Source organism: Stylophora pistillata, chromosome 6, assembly GCF_964205215.1.
Source record: "Stylophora pistillata chromosome 6, jaStyPist1.2, whole genome shotgun sequence".
NCBI classification, from domain to species: Eukaryota; Metazoa; Cnidaria; class Anthozoa; order Scleractinia; family Pocilloporidae; genus Stylophora; species Stylophora pistillata.
The window spans coordinates 19,754,575-19,767,074 of NC_142524.1; the positions used below are offsets into that span (position 1 = coordinate 19,754,575).

Here is a 12,500-nt window from a genome sequence, read left to right on the forward strand (position 1 = left end):
GCTCCCGTGCTCCCGAAGTCGAAGAATAATTAAAAGAGAGGGCATTTAAACAGTGCTCCCGCATTCCAGCGCTCTCGAAGTGGAAGAATAATGAAATGATAGGGGAGTTAAACTAGTGTTCCTGTAGTCCCGAGTTCCCGAAGTCGTTGAATAGTGAAAAGAGAGGGAAGTTAAACGAGTGCTACCGCAGTCCTGCGCTCCCAAGGTCAAAGAAGAATGAAAAGAAGGGGCAGTTGAACTTGTGCTCCCGTCCCGCGTTCCCAAAATTAAAGTGAATAAACAATGAGTTTTGTTGCTACTCATTTTTATGTGGGCTACATTTTCTCTACCGGGGGATATTTTATTCTTATACATGCATTAATCAGCAATTCCATTTTGAATTTCGCTCGGTGAACGGGGAATTCAGATACGACTACTTATTACAATTTGAACTACGGTTTAAGAACGAAGAATATATATTTGAATGTGTCAGCTCACTCGCCAGCGAAGTCGAAATACTCAGTGGCTGGGTATTCTGAAGTTTTGCCAGACTTTCAAGGAATTTTTATACTCTAATTCAATATACCCCCCTTCAAACGACTACAAAACATTTATCATGTAATAAGCAACCACAATTGCGGTGTGTCAACACGAGCTGTGTGCGAACCTCTTTATTATGCGTTCGTCAACAAAATGGGTAACAACGATACAACAAACAGAATAAACACTGAAATGTAAAAAAAAACAACAAGAAAAACTACCCTACAACTGAAACAATCTAAGAGGGTTCTAATGGGGGTACCTAGTTATCAGTTAACTACTAATTTTTCGGCCAATTGTCAGTTAACTACTATTTTTTGGCCAATTGTCAGTTAACTACTAATTTCAGTTAACTATTAACTTTCATTTTCTTACAGCGAAAAATACAGCATCATAACCCGAATTTTCTTTACTTCAGCACGCCAATCAGTTTTGGGGGTCGGACTTTATTATTTGAATTTACATACCCTTAACCCCTAGTGTGAGTTATAAGGAAGAGAAATCGAAGGAAATAATATAATTATCTAACCGTGGGTAATTGCTAGCTATCAACGGATTTTCGCTGTGATTGCAATTGAAATATAGCCATCAAATAATACCGACCTCATACTCCAGACGTACAAATACACGTACTGCTCTTCCCGACCTGGTCATGTATGTCTTGCTTATTTCTTGAAACTCAGCTTCATAGTCTCTTCCCGTTTCTGAATCGGTCTCGTACTCATCTTGTTGCTGTATGTCCTATACCATTTCACGAGCTTCTTCGGCTTTCTTTCTCCTCTTTCCTTTCTTTACAACAGAAGTTTCATTTGAAGTCCTTGACTTTATTGGTTTTTGTGGCAATAATCGGTTGTTTGTTGGTCCAATCTACTTTTTTCTGGATGACATGTACTGCAGACATAAAAAGAAAAGTCAATAATAATAATAATAATAATGATAATAATGATGATGGAAACTTTATTTATATATTACAATTGTAAATCTCACAACTTATAGGCAATTTACAAATGCTGCTTGAGATTGGATTCTTCAACACACACACACAAAAACAAAACAAAACAAAAAAAAAAAACAAACAAAATAAAACAAAACAAAATAAAACAAAACAAATCAAAATTGCATTAAGTCTGGGTTGTCCCAATTCCTATTTCTACAGCAAAAGATGTAATATGTTGCTCTAATGGCTATATTTACCATTTTCTTGATTATGTAAAGTTGCTGCTTTTTGTCAATGCCAATGTTACTCATCATGTCTAAGGAAGTAGAGCATTCATCGGAGAAAACGCCAAGGGAGGTCATGGAGAGATTTACAAATTTCAGTCATCTGAAAGTTCTACTCATTTCGTTAATCAAGTTCCGATATTATTTTTCTTTTTTACGCATTGCATTGTTGTTCAGGCTAGATTTGAAACCAACTGTTAATTCTAGAACATATAGGCACTTGGACTGGATTAGGAAAAGCAGATCTGGACGATAATTTTCGCCAGTTATTATTGAGGGATTCAGTGTGCCTTAAAAAAAAATTCGTGCGGGGGAAAATCTTTTTCCTCCCCTCCCTCCGGTTATTTCTAATGGTCCTTCCCTCAAATTCTCATATAAACACTCCATGGCTTCCAAAAGTGTAATAAAAATAATTGAGATGTCCGCTTGATACAGGTTTGTACAGAGAGAGTATGAGAAGGAAGAAATCGAAACCTATTGATGCATGTGTCCAGTTACTATGGGGGCCGCTTAATACAGGTTTTACTGTGATCAGATATCTTACTCATTAATATAAAAGGGCTCGTGTGGTCAACCCGCGCTCGCTTGCTCGACAAGATTCTCTAAGGAAAAGGACGAAACAAAATACATACCATTTAGCTCACTCATTGCACTTCCCAGCAAAAAGGGCAGCTCCATTTCCAGCTGAGCCTTTGTTACAATTACAAAATTTTCAGCTTTTCCTTCGATCTTTTCTAATCTAAACAACCTTAAATCAAACGCGCCGAGTCCGAACTTTGCCACTTGTTCTTTAATTCCCACAAAGTCGATTAAATGTCTACAAGCTTATCTTCCATGTCAAATGGTACGCGACCTCTGTGTCGTTCGAATGCCGATCCTTGGTCATCATCTCGATAACAGAATAACTTTGACCACGCCACTCGACGCCATTGCGGAGATAAAGGTACGATGTCACTGGGTCACGCAGCGTGACAGGTAATTCGCCTAATTCAGGGCCTCTTCATATGAGCCCGGTTGACCGGGCTGGCCCGGTTTCCGAGATCTCGCCTTACTTTGAAATCCTTTGTAAAATTCCGCCCTCTCATAGGAACACATCGAAAATTTTTACAAAGGATTTAGAGGTAAGGCGAGATCTCGGAAACCGGGCCCATATGAAGGGGCCCTCTGTAAATATGTCACTGGGTCACGCAGCGGGACAGGTAAATGCATGTCACGAAATAGCTTAGCTGCTTGGAAAAAAAACTTTGTTAATTTTTTTAACAACAACAATCATATTCAGTATAATAATAAAATGTCACTTAACTGTTAACTTTTAATTTATCAGTTAACTATTAATTTTTGGGCCAAATATCAGTTAACTACTATTTTTTGGGTCAATTGTCAGTTAACTGTTTACCCCATTCGCACCCTCTGCTAGTGCTTCCACGATGACGATCAGAAGAAAATTAAACGTAATAACAGGAACAAAATTGAAATAAGTTCAGCCTTGCGTGACAAATGCCTGAGTGTGTTACATCTACACTAGTAACAGATTGCTTCCCCTCTTCAAAGTCTTCGGCAAAGAATATTTGACCTACCGGTATAAATGATTGAATTGTCCTCTTTCAGGTCCACAGTGAAGCTCAATTTTTCCCTAGAACGTTCTTAAAACTTAAATGTGTTCGAATGTGCAAAGAAAAACAGACGCCCTCTGCTAGCTTACGAAAAGTGTTGTTGTAAAACAATTTTGTCATGGGAAATGGATGACAGCTTGAAACGAAAGCAGGGATAAAAACCAATTTGTCGTTAGCTCTGTAAGGTTACATGTAGCCCGTGAACTCGACGAAAGTCGCTCTTCTTCGCTCCTGAGAATCGAAAACCACTTACAAGTTTGCGTTACCAGACTGATTTATGATGTAGAAAATTATCATGCTTTTACAGGAAAGGAGAACAAAAACCGCTGACCGTACACTGTGGTTTCGTCGCTTAAACAGGAGGGAGATGAGGAAGACACGTGATTGTGTCAGGACAACACATTTGAACAAATATTCTAACTGTGTAAGTCAGTTGGTGCAGTCCTCTGCTGTAGTGGGTATCTACAAGTAGTATTTAACTTTTAGACGTAAGGGTAAGCTAGATTTTGTAAAGGAAACTTCCGTTACTCAGTTCATAGCTCGTCTTGCACGAACATGCAGCAGCAACACATTGGTGTGATGGAATATTGAGTTGGACTTCTAACATGATCCTCAACAGCTTTCGAAATCCACTTTGAAGTCATTTGAAATATCTGTGTAATGACTATTTCTATTTTTTTTTTTCAATTTGTGTGTGGTAATTGTAGGTTAAAAGTCCCTGAAGTTTTGGAAGGAAGGAACAGATTCTATCGAATGCTCGCGGTTGGAACTCTTGGGACGCAAATTGATCACGTCAAATATCACGCTTTTCAGGATCAATGCTTCATAAAGGTTTGCGAACCACTTTCGTTACGTTAGTGTTCATAAAGTTTTCCACCTACTATGCAGCCCAAGCTTCCTTTCTTTTGAGATATTTTGATGATTTCGCCGATTTCGGCGCATATGGTTTATTTGAGGTTGACAGTTGCATGATCGCCACAAACCAACCCTCTGAATTTGCCGAAAGTCTCAATTTTTAGATTTTCTGTCATTGGCGTACGTGTTCGCGAGATCAGTCCTCGAGAAAGCTGAACTAAAAGGGGTTGATAGTCTGTTGTTTGGTTCACTACAGGAAAAAAGATATATTTTCCAATATTGGAATGTATTTGGTTCATTTACTGGATTTACCAACATTGGTAAATGGTTATCTTTTCCAACAATGGAAAATGGTTGTTATAGTATAGAATAATACTCCAATGTTTCCAGCATTGGAACATTATATTTTCCAACAATGGAGGACAGGTTTCCAACATTGGAAAACCATTTTACCGATGTTGGCATGATAACGTCCAACATTGGACTTTAGGACATTCCAATAATGGACAAAAGTGGAGCCATCATTGGAATTTTACATATTCCAACAATGGAATAGTATTACACCAACATTGGGATGTTACACTTCCCAATGTTGGAGAAAAATGTCAGCAACACTGGTTTTATGCACAGTCCAGCATCGGGCAACAGGTTTCCAACACTGGATCACTGAAGAGTCCCACTTTGGATGAACTGTTTCCAACATATTGGTTTAATACACTTTCCAATATTAGACAATGTATTTCCATCTTGGATTGCTACATATTCCAATATTTGAACTGCTTTGACCATTAATGGCAAATTCAAACTTCACTGTTGGAAATACTTTGTCTAAAGATAGAATTGAAATTATGACTAAGTAAAAAATTAATGGTTTAATTGTAAACCTCAAACAAGTTTGATTTCTTGTTTAAAATATATTTAAAACTTTTCACAGAGATACGAGTAAACTACAAAATGGAACATTGCCAAAATTGAAGAAATCTTTTTCAATATTTGATGCCTTCAAGCTGCTATCAGCTTGTTCCAAAGAAAAACATACAGTTAATTTCCTTTGATTTTATGCATTAACTTTTAAAATAGAATTTACATTTCATAAATGATGGTTTACAAGAAAGTTCTTAATAAATACACGATGAAAAAGCAAGCTAAAAACTGAAACAACACAACAATGACTGGAACAAATTAAACAAAATTCTCATGTAAGAGCTGAAATGAACTTTACAGATTTTACCAGGAGTTACTTGTTAACGAGCAAAGTATTCAATTCATGGATGAGGTTGTGATAAGATAGAAATAGAATCATTTAGATCAAGAGACTCTCATTCACTTTGTGTGATCTTACCCAATAATGCTCTGTCTGCACCCTTCTTAACTTGCTTCCTGGACACTTCCCTATAGTTTACTTCAGAACCATCTTCCACTTCAATCTTAACATGGCCAGCCATCACCAAGGCTTTGGCAAGTGGTAGTAAAAGTTGATATTTTCCCATTGACCTGCACTTTGCATTTAAAGCCTTGCCAAATGGCAAGAAATGTTTCTTAACTATTAAGAAATGAATAGAAAGAGTCTCAAAAAAGATGAGTATTATTGTCTCTGCTGATCTTGCAGACATGTCTTCAACACTGCTGCTTGGTTCTAGTTCTTCATAATCAACTAAGAAACCTGTAAAATTGTGACGAAAACACATACAGTTATCAATAGTGATCATAACAAAATTAATTTCATAATCTAGGTAAACATAGTATGATGTAATTAATATTCAAAATCCCACTAAACTTCATTTCACTTTACCTCAGAATTAGGAGAATGACTAAGCTACATGTACGTTGACATTAAATGCTACGGGTTAATAAAGGCATGATAATAATGAGAATACACTGCAAGTTCAAGATTTTGATCAACTTGTAGTTAGCAAGCCAGTTTTAAAAGCAACAGACATGGGTAGAGAGCCATCTGATAAATTGTTATAGCATAGGCCAGTGACCAACCTATGAAACACAGTATGGCAATAGATGTTTCCTTTTTTTAGTGTCCTTTTGCCCTCATTGCACCTATTAATGCATATTATTAGTGCTAACATCCAATAGTACCCAAGATGTAGTTAATATCTGAAAAAGGAGACAAATTTCCTTTGCTATAGGTAGTCACTAGTAAAGGAAAGGGACTCAAGATCTTGCCTATTTTCACATTTGCAAGCCTTGCGTAGTCAGCTGGTAAAATCTATGCAACAGTAAGGTATTGACCCTGGCTTCCTGCTCTAATATACATCCCTGAATACCCTAACTTGGTAAATATCCTTACAAAGCCAATCAGACCTCTGTGTGTGGTCACTGGGTTATGCTAAATTATAGGTAAATGCCACGGTAATTACACGCACATATATATGTATATATATAATTATTGACAAACCTTCACTTGACGAGGACAGTGTTGAGCCGGAGCTATCTGAACTGTTTCCTGAAGTGGTTGATGCCCTAGCATGTTTTGCTGGTTTGCGAGTGGCCTGGTAATTGCAAAAAGTTGACTTTTTTTGAAACCAGTGTTGAGTAATCAAAGTTATAGTCTTGTTTTAATGGGCAGAAAGACTTGAAACTTCTTTTCTGACAATGGACATCAATCAGCAGATGCTGAGTGGGCAAAACATCTATGATCAACTTTACAACGTTTTCATGCATCAAAACATGATTATTTTGCAAGTGACAAATTGCAATTATTACTGGTATGACACAGATAAGATGTATGCCACACAACATCTTTATACAGTATGAATATTAAACTATTTAAAGGGCTTATAATATGTGGCATTGCAGGAAACACCATTATACCTCCTAGTCATAGCCATCCTCAATTTTCCTATTTTTTCATGGAACCATTGGAGTATATGACTCTTAATAGCATCTGCGAGAGTCAAATTTTAACATTATATGTATATTGTTCCATAATATAAGTTAAACCGAGCCCCTCCAAAGAATTTTTTCATTTTTTGTTGTTTTTAATCTCCCCATCCCTCTGGAATCTTCAGTTTACTGGTATCTTCACACTTTCCTTTAAGTATTCTGACTTTTAAGACACTCATTCCCAACAAAATATGGATGTTTTCAAATCACTCACCTGCCCACTCGCTTGCTCACTTGCACGATTGATTGATAAATCAATCGATCAAAAACAGTCTTTACCTGAATGTGCTGCACTTATGTGTGTTTGGACATAAACACTTTAAAACTCTCCTCTGCCAAATCCAATTTCTGGTATGGAGCACATTGGCTCCATGCGTGACTAATTCTTCCATCTTCAGCCTGGTAATACTATTTCCTTTGATGTGAATTTTGGAATTTCCTGGCCGAAGTAATCTCACTTCCTGGTTAATCATAACAATCCTAAAGAAGAAAGTATTATAGTCTTTGTAATCAAACTAGGTTGAACAAGTTCAGTAATTCATGTAATACTGAAAAGTTGTCAGACTTACTTTTCCAGATAAGAAGCTTTATGTTGTGGTTTCCAACTGGCTCTGTCACTTTTGCTTATCTTTTTTTCCACCCTTGTTCAGTAACTAATGATAGTAAAGCAACATGATATATGTATGCTATTGTTACTGCTACAAAAATACTGCAGGTCTGGTAAGTAAGACTGGGAGAACGATAATATTTGAACTTAACGAAATAAAAACACTGGGAAGTAGACAAACTCACTTCTGTGGTGTTACAAAGATATTAAAGGCACATTATTTTACCTAAGTGAACAAATGTCTCATATCCATAAAAGAAAGTTGGAGAATTATTATGCAGCGCCACAGATTCCTAGGTAAACTGATTAAAAGGGTGCTTGATTCTGATTTCATAAATTTCTTACTATTTTTGTTATTATCATCTCTTATTTTTAACAATATATATATATATATATTCCCTTAGCTCCGGTTGGAGCATAGGCCATTAACCACTTCCGTCCTCCATCGGGTTCTGTCCTGGGCAAATCTTCCTAAAGTGGCCCAAGTGTGGCCCCAGTTTCTCATTTGGGACTCTACACCTCTTCTCCAGGAGTTCCTGGGACGACCCCTCTTTCTCTTGCCCTGAGGGTTCCAACGTAGTGCCTGCCGGGTGATGTTGTTAGCCGGTTTCCTTAGGATGTGACCTATCCATCTCCACTTTCTCTTTGAGATCTGAGTTATGATTGGTTCCTTGCCTGCTAATTCCCACAGCATCTCGTTCGTTACCCTGTCAGTCCAACTGATTTTTAAAATTCGCCTAAGGCACTTATTGACGAAGGTCTGCAATTTCTGGGACGTTTGGTTAGTTGTTCTCCACGTTTCAGAGCCATAGAGGAGGACTGCTTTGACATTGGTGTTAAAAATTCTAAATTTGGTTCTCCGTGAGATGACATGGGAGGACCACACTTTCCTCAGCATATTGTAACAATACACACTGTACAATTGTGGAGGCACGGTGGCCTCATGGTTGGTGCGCTTGACTCTGGATCGAGTGGTCCTGTTTTGAGCCCCGGCCGGGACATTGTGTTGTGTTCGTAGGCAAGACACGTTACTCTCACAGTGCCTCTCCTCACCCAGGTGTTTAAATGGGTACCGGCAATTTAATGCTGGGGGTAACCCTGCGATGGACTAGCATCCCTTCCAGGGGGGAGTAGAAATACTCCTAGTCGCTTCATGCTACAGAAACTGGACTTAAGCACTGGCCTAATGGGCCACTAGGCTCGTAACAGACTTTACCTTTACTGTACAATTAAGAACAATAATGACTGTCTGGTTTGGCAGAGGCCTTCTCTTCCCCTTTTGATATCAACTGCTTGACTTTTTCATATACTTCCAATCTCCTTCCTAACGTATTTATTCCTAATTCCTTTAAGTCAGACTTCTCTACGGAGAAGAGAGTCTTGCCTGTAATTTTCTCAGCTGTGAAGAGTAAAAGATAAATCTTGAAAATAAAAAGACACATTGAATAAAATGATAAGGCCAAGGCACTGAAAAAAATTGAACAAAAGTAGATGTGAAGGTAAACTTTAATAAAGATCTAGTTTCTATTCAAATTCTAGAGATGATGCTGAAAATAACATTGCGCACTAACCATGAAAGATGTCTGCTTCCTCGTGAAAGCCGTCTTTTCGTGGCCAGGAAGAAACCTCTTCACTTGACCATTTCTTTACATCTTCCTCAGTGAACTCACCCTCTATCAAATATTGTGATGTAACACAAAAGAATATAGGACACAGAAATAGAAGAACTAAACAACAGCCGTTAAAGGTTTAATAAAGGCTTCAGTTTAACAGTCGCACTTTCCACTTCAAGAACAACAAGAGCAAATAACTTTCAAAAATGCTGCTGAAGATGGACATGCATATGACGAATGGCGCGAAATTCTCGATGAAATTCCTCACAAATTTTGGCGAGTCTTTAAGTGAAGAATTCATTGTATTCAAAACACAGACAAACACACTCTTTACACCAAATGATTTAGAGGACAAGTTATAACTGCAGTAATCGTAACCTCACAACACTACGATGATAAAGATGATTTATTTGGTATGAATGATGTTGACGGTATGGGGGTTAAAACTTAAAAGAATAAATGAATACGAAATTACAACAATTGACTTAGTAAAAGTAACAGGAAAGAAATACGCTGAACAAACTTGAAATGACAATATTTACATTGTTACGATTTCTACGAAACTGCTGGACGAATATAAACTGCCCAAAGGCGAATTAAAGATAAACTGGAGTAACTGCTCAAAGCGAATTACTGTATGACTAATGGAAGACTAAACTCTGAACTGAGAAAAACTAATTTATATATGCGAAAACGACTAGCTAACTTAAAGTGCAATTAGCGCCTATATTATGAAAGAAACTAATGAACGAAGATACGTGACTTAGAAACAACAGAGGCTAACTAACCAGCGAGAAAATACTAAAGAACTATGAGAAAAAGTGACAACACAGAGACACCCTAATGATTGATTGAATGAGAAAAACATTCATCATCATTTTTCATCACATTCCAACAATGGCAGACCAAACATGTTTTGTTCCAATTAGATTCCAATGATATTCCAACTAACAGATGGAAAAGGGAAATATATTAACCTTTGTTGGAACTTTCTTGGAATTTTATTGGTTCTACAAAAGTTCCCTAATAATTTTCCAATGTTGGAAGATTTAAACTCAAATTTTCCAACGATTTCCCATGTTGGAAAATGTATTTTTTTCCTCTGCACTGCTCAAAATGTTTAATTGGTTTGTAGGTTGGTATAGAGGTAGTTTTCACAAAACTTTGTCTGAAATGAACCTCATTATGGTTACAACTTGCTACAAAGTAACACTGATGCATATACAGGAACAAAGGACAGAAAATCGTACAACTTAATCACTTTGGTTTGGCTTTGTAAAGAATTAACCTCTATTTCGAAAATATCGGCTGTTGTATACTGTTGTTGTTATCGAACTTTTTGTGGTAAAATCCACCGTTTTGAAAATGGGTCAAGCTCTAACAAAACACTGAGTATTTCCTATTTTGTGTGGCGAGTGTGGCAGTGGTTTAGTCGCCTGTCTAACCTTGTTTTCCAACAACTCTGTTGAGGTTAAAAACCAATTATTTATTTTGATTAGTCTATGGGTATTAGTTTTGATGGCCTGTTTTCTAATTGCTTATGATGCGTGAATTGCATCATTAGAATGCATAAACTTCTCTTCTGCTCATTATCAATGGTAATCACAACCATGATGTATGAAAGTTGGTGAGGATTGTTTGCAGTTGAAAGAGTTGGCTTTGAAAATAAACAAATGATGGGAGAATGTGCAAAAAAAATATTAACCAGCTACGTTCAGAGGGCATTACTGAAATTAATGAATCACTGCTATGGTAACATCTTAATTTTTTTTTGCTTTGAAAGAAGTAAAGCCAAGAAAAGACATAATTATTGATGGCTTTATTTGAAATAACTAACAGTGATAGCTAATTGCATGGCAATCCTTAGATGTCATTTGCAAAAACAATAATAACATATTTTAATAAAAATGGTCATAAATAGTTAAAAAATTAGTTTGTAATTGGCAAGAATATAGAGTAAACAACATATAAAGAGAGACATCTAACAGAACTTCTTATGAAAAACAAGTGGAATTTCCCACTTTCACCTGTGAAACAAATCCTATTCATCAATTAAAACCAATGGTTGTATCAAGTGTTGGAAAAACATTAACATTACTTGGTAGTTTTCAGGTGCCACTGGTGACAAAAACCATTGTGTTTCAAATTATTTGAAAATTAATGTGAATTTTTTTTAAAATGATATACTTTTAACAGCTTGGATTGAATACAGCTAACAGAACTCTTAGAGTAAAAGAAAATGAGAAATTTAAAGACCTATTTATATTTTGGGAAGTAGTTATAAATTACTATCAGCTTATAAAAAGAGAATTGGTTATGATTTACACTGATTTGATCACGTCTTTGGCATTTTTGTCGTTGAATATAACTGTTGCTTTGACAGAAAGAAGCAGTTCAGTGATATCATCATCACTAAGGTCTGTAAACTCTTTCACAAATTCCCCATCCTTTTCTGTTTTAATAGTATACAGTTGTTTAATCGTATCGTCAATTATATTCAGGGAAGTCGTCTTTTCCAGCGATGGTAAGAATACTGGCCATTATTTTACTGCGACATTTGGTCTTCAGTTGCATTAGGCCACGCTCAGAACATTTGAGGATTTTCTTGTCACCGTCCTTGACTTTCGAGTGGCACTTGTCGTGGGTTCAATAAGATTGAACTTAGTTAATTCCTTCTGGTGGGAATTACAGCTTCAATTGTTGTTTTTATTTCTCTAATACAACACCTTCTTGGTCTATCCTTAATCTGTCAGCTTCATTTATTGTGCTGTTTTTCATTAAAGTTGAATAGTTTGTGCAATTAAATTCTTTAGTGGCAACATTTGATATTTTGTAACATTGCCCTGATTTCATTTTACTTGTGTCCTGTTTCCACAAGACCAGCTGTAGAGATGCACTGTTATCTGTAAATAGGACTTCTTGTTTAGTCAAAGTTTTTCTATGAACATTCACAGTTTCCGCAGAGCCATGAAATAAAATAGGCCTGTGGTGTTGACCAGGGTATTGTTTTCTTCACCTTGAATTTCCTCTACTGAGCTGTCTGTTGCTGCCATGGTTTCTTTGCTTATATGCTGATGATCAAAATCCATCTCACTTTCACAGGGAGCTTGAATGTTTGTTCTTTTGTTGAGAATTATCACGTTCTACAGTCGGTGGAAATGGCTATTTCTGAAA

General features: G+C 36.7%; 2 pseudogenes; both read right to left on the reverse strand.

Moving 5' to 3' along the window:
• Positions 1-4,846: 4,846 nt before the first annotated feature.
• On the reverse strand, positions 4,847-9,459 carry LOC111330546 (uncharacterized; annotated as a pseudogene).
• A 1,688-nt stretch (positions 9,460-11,147) lies between these two features.
• LOC148728682 (uncharacterized) overlaps positions 11,148-12,500 on the reverse strand; it is a 1,363-nt pseudogene continuing 10 nt past the window's right edge.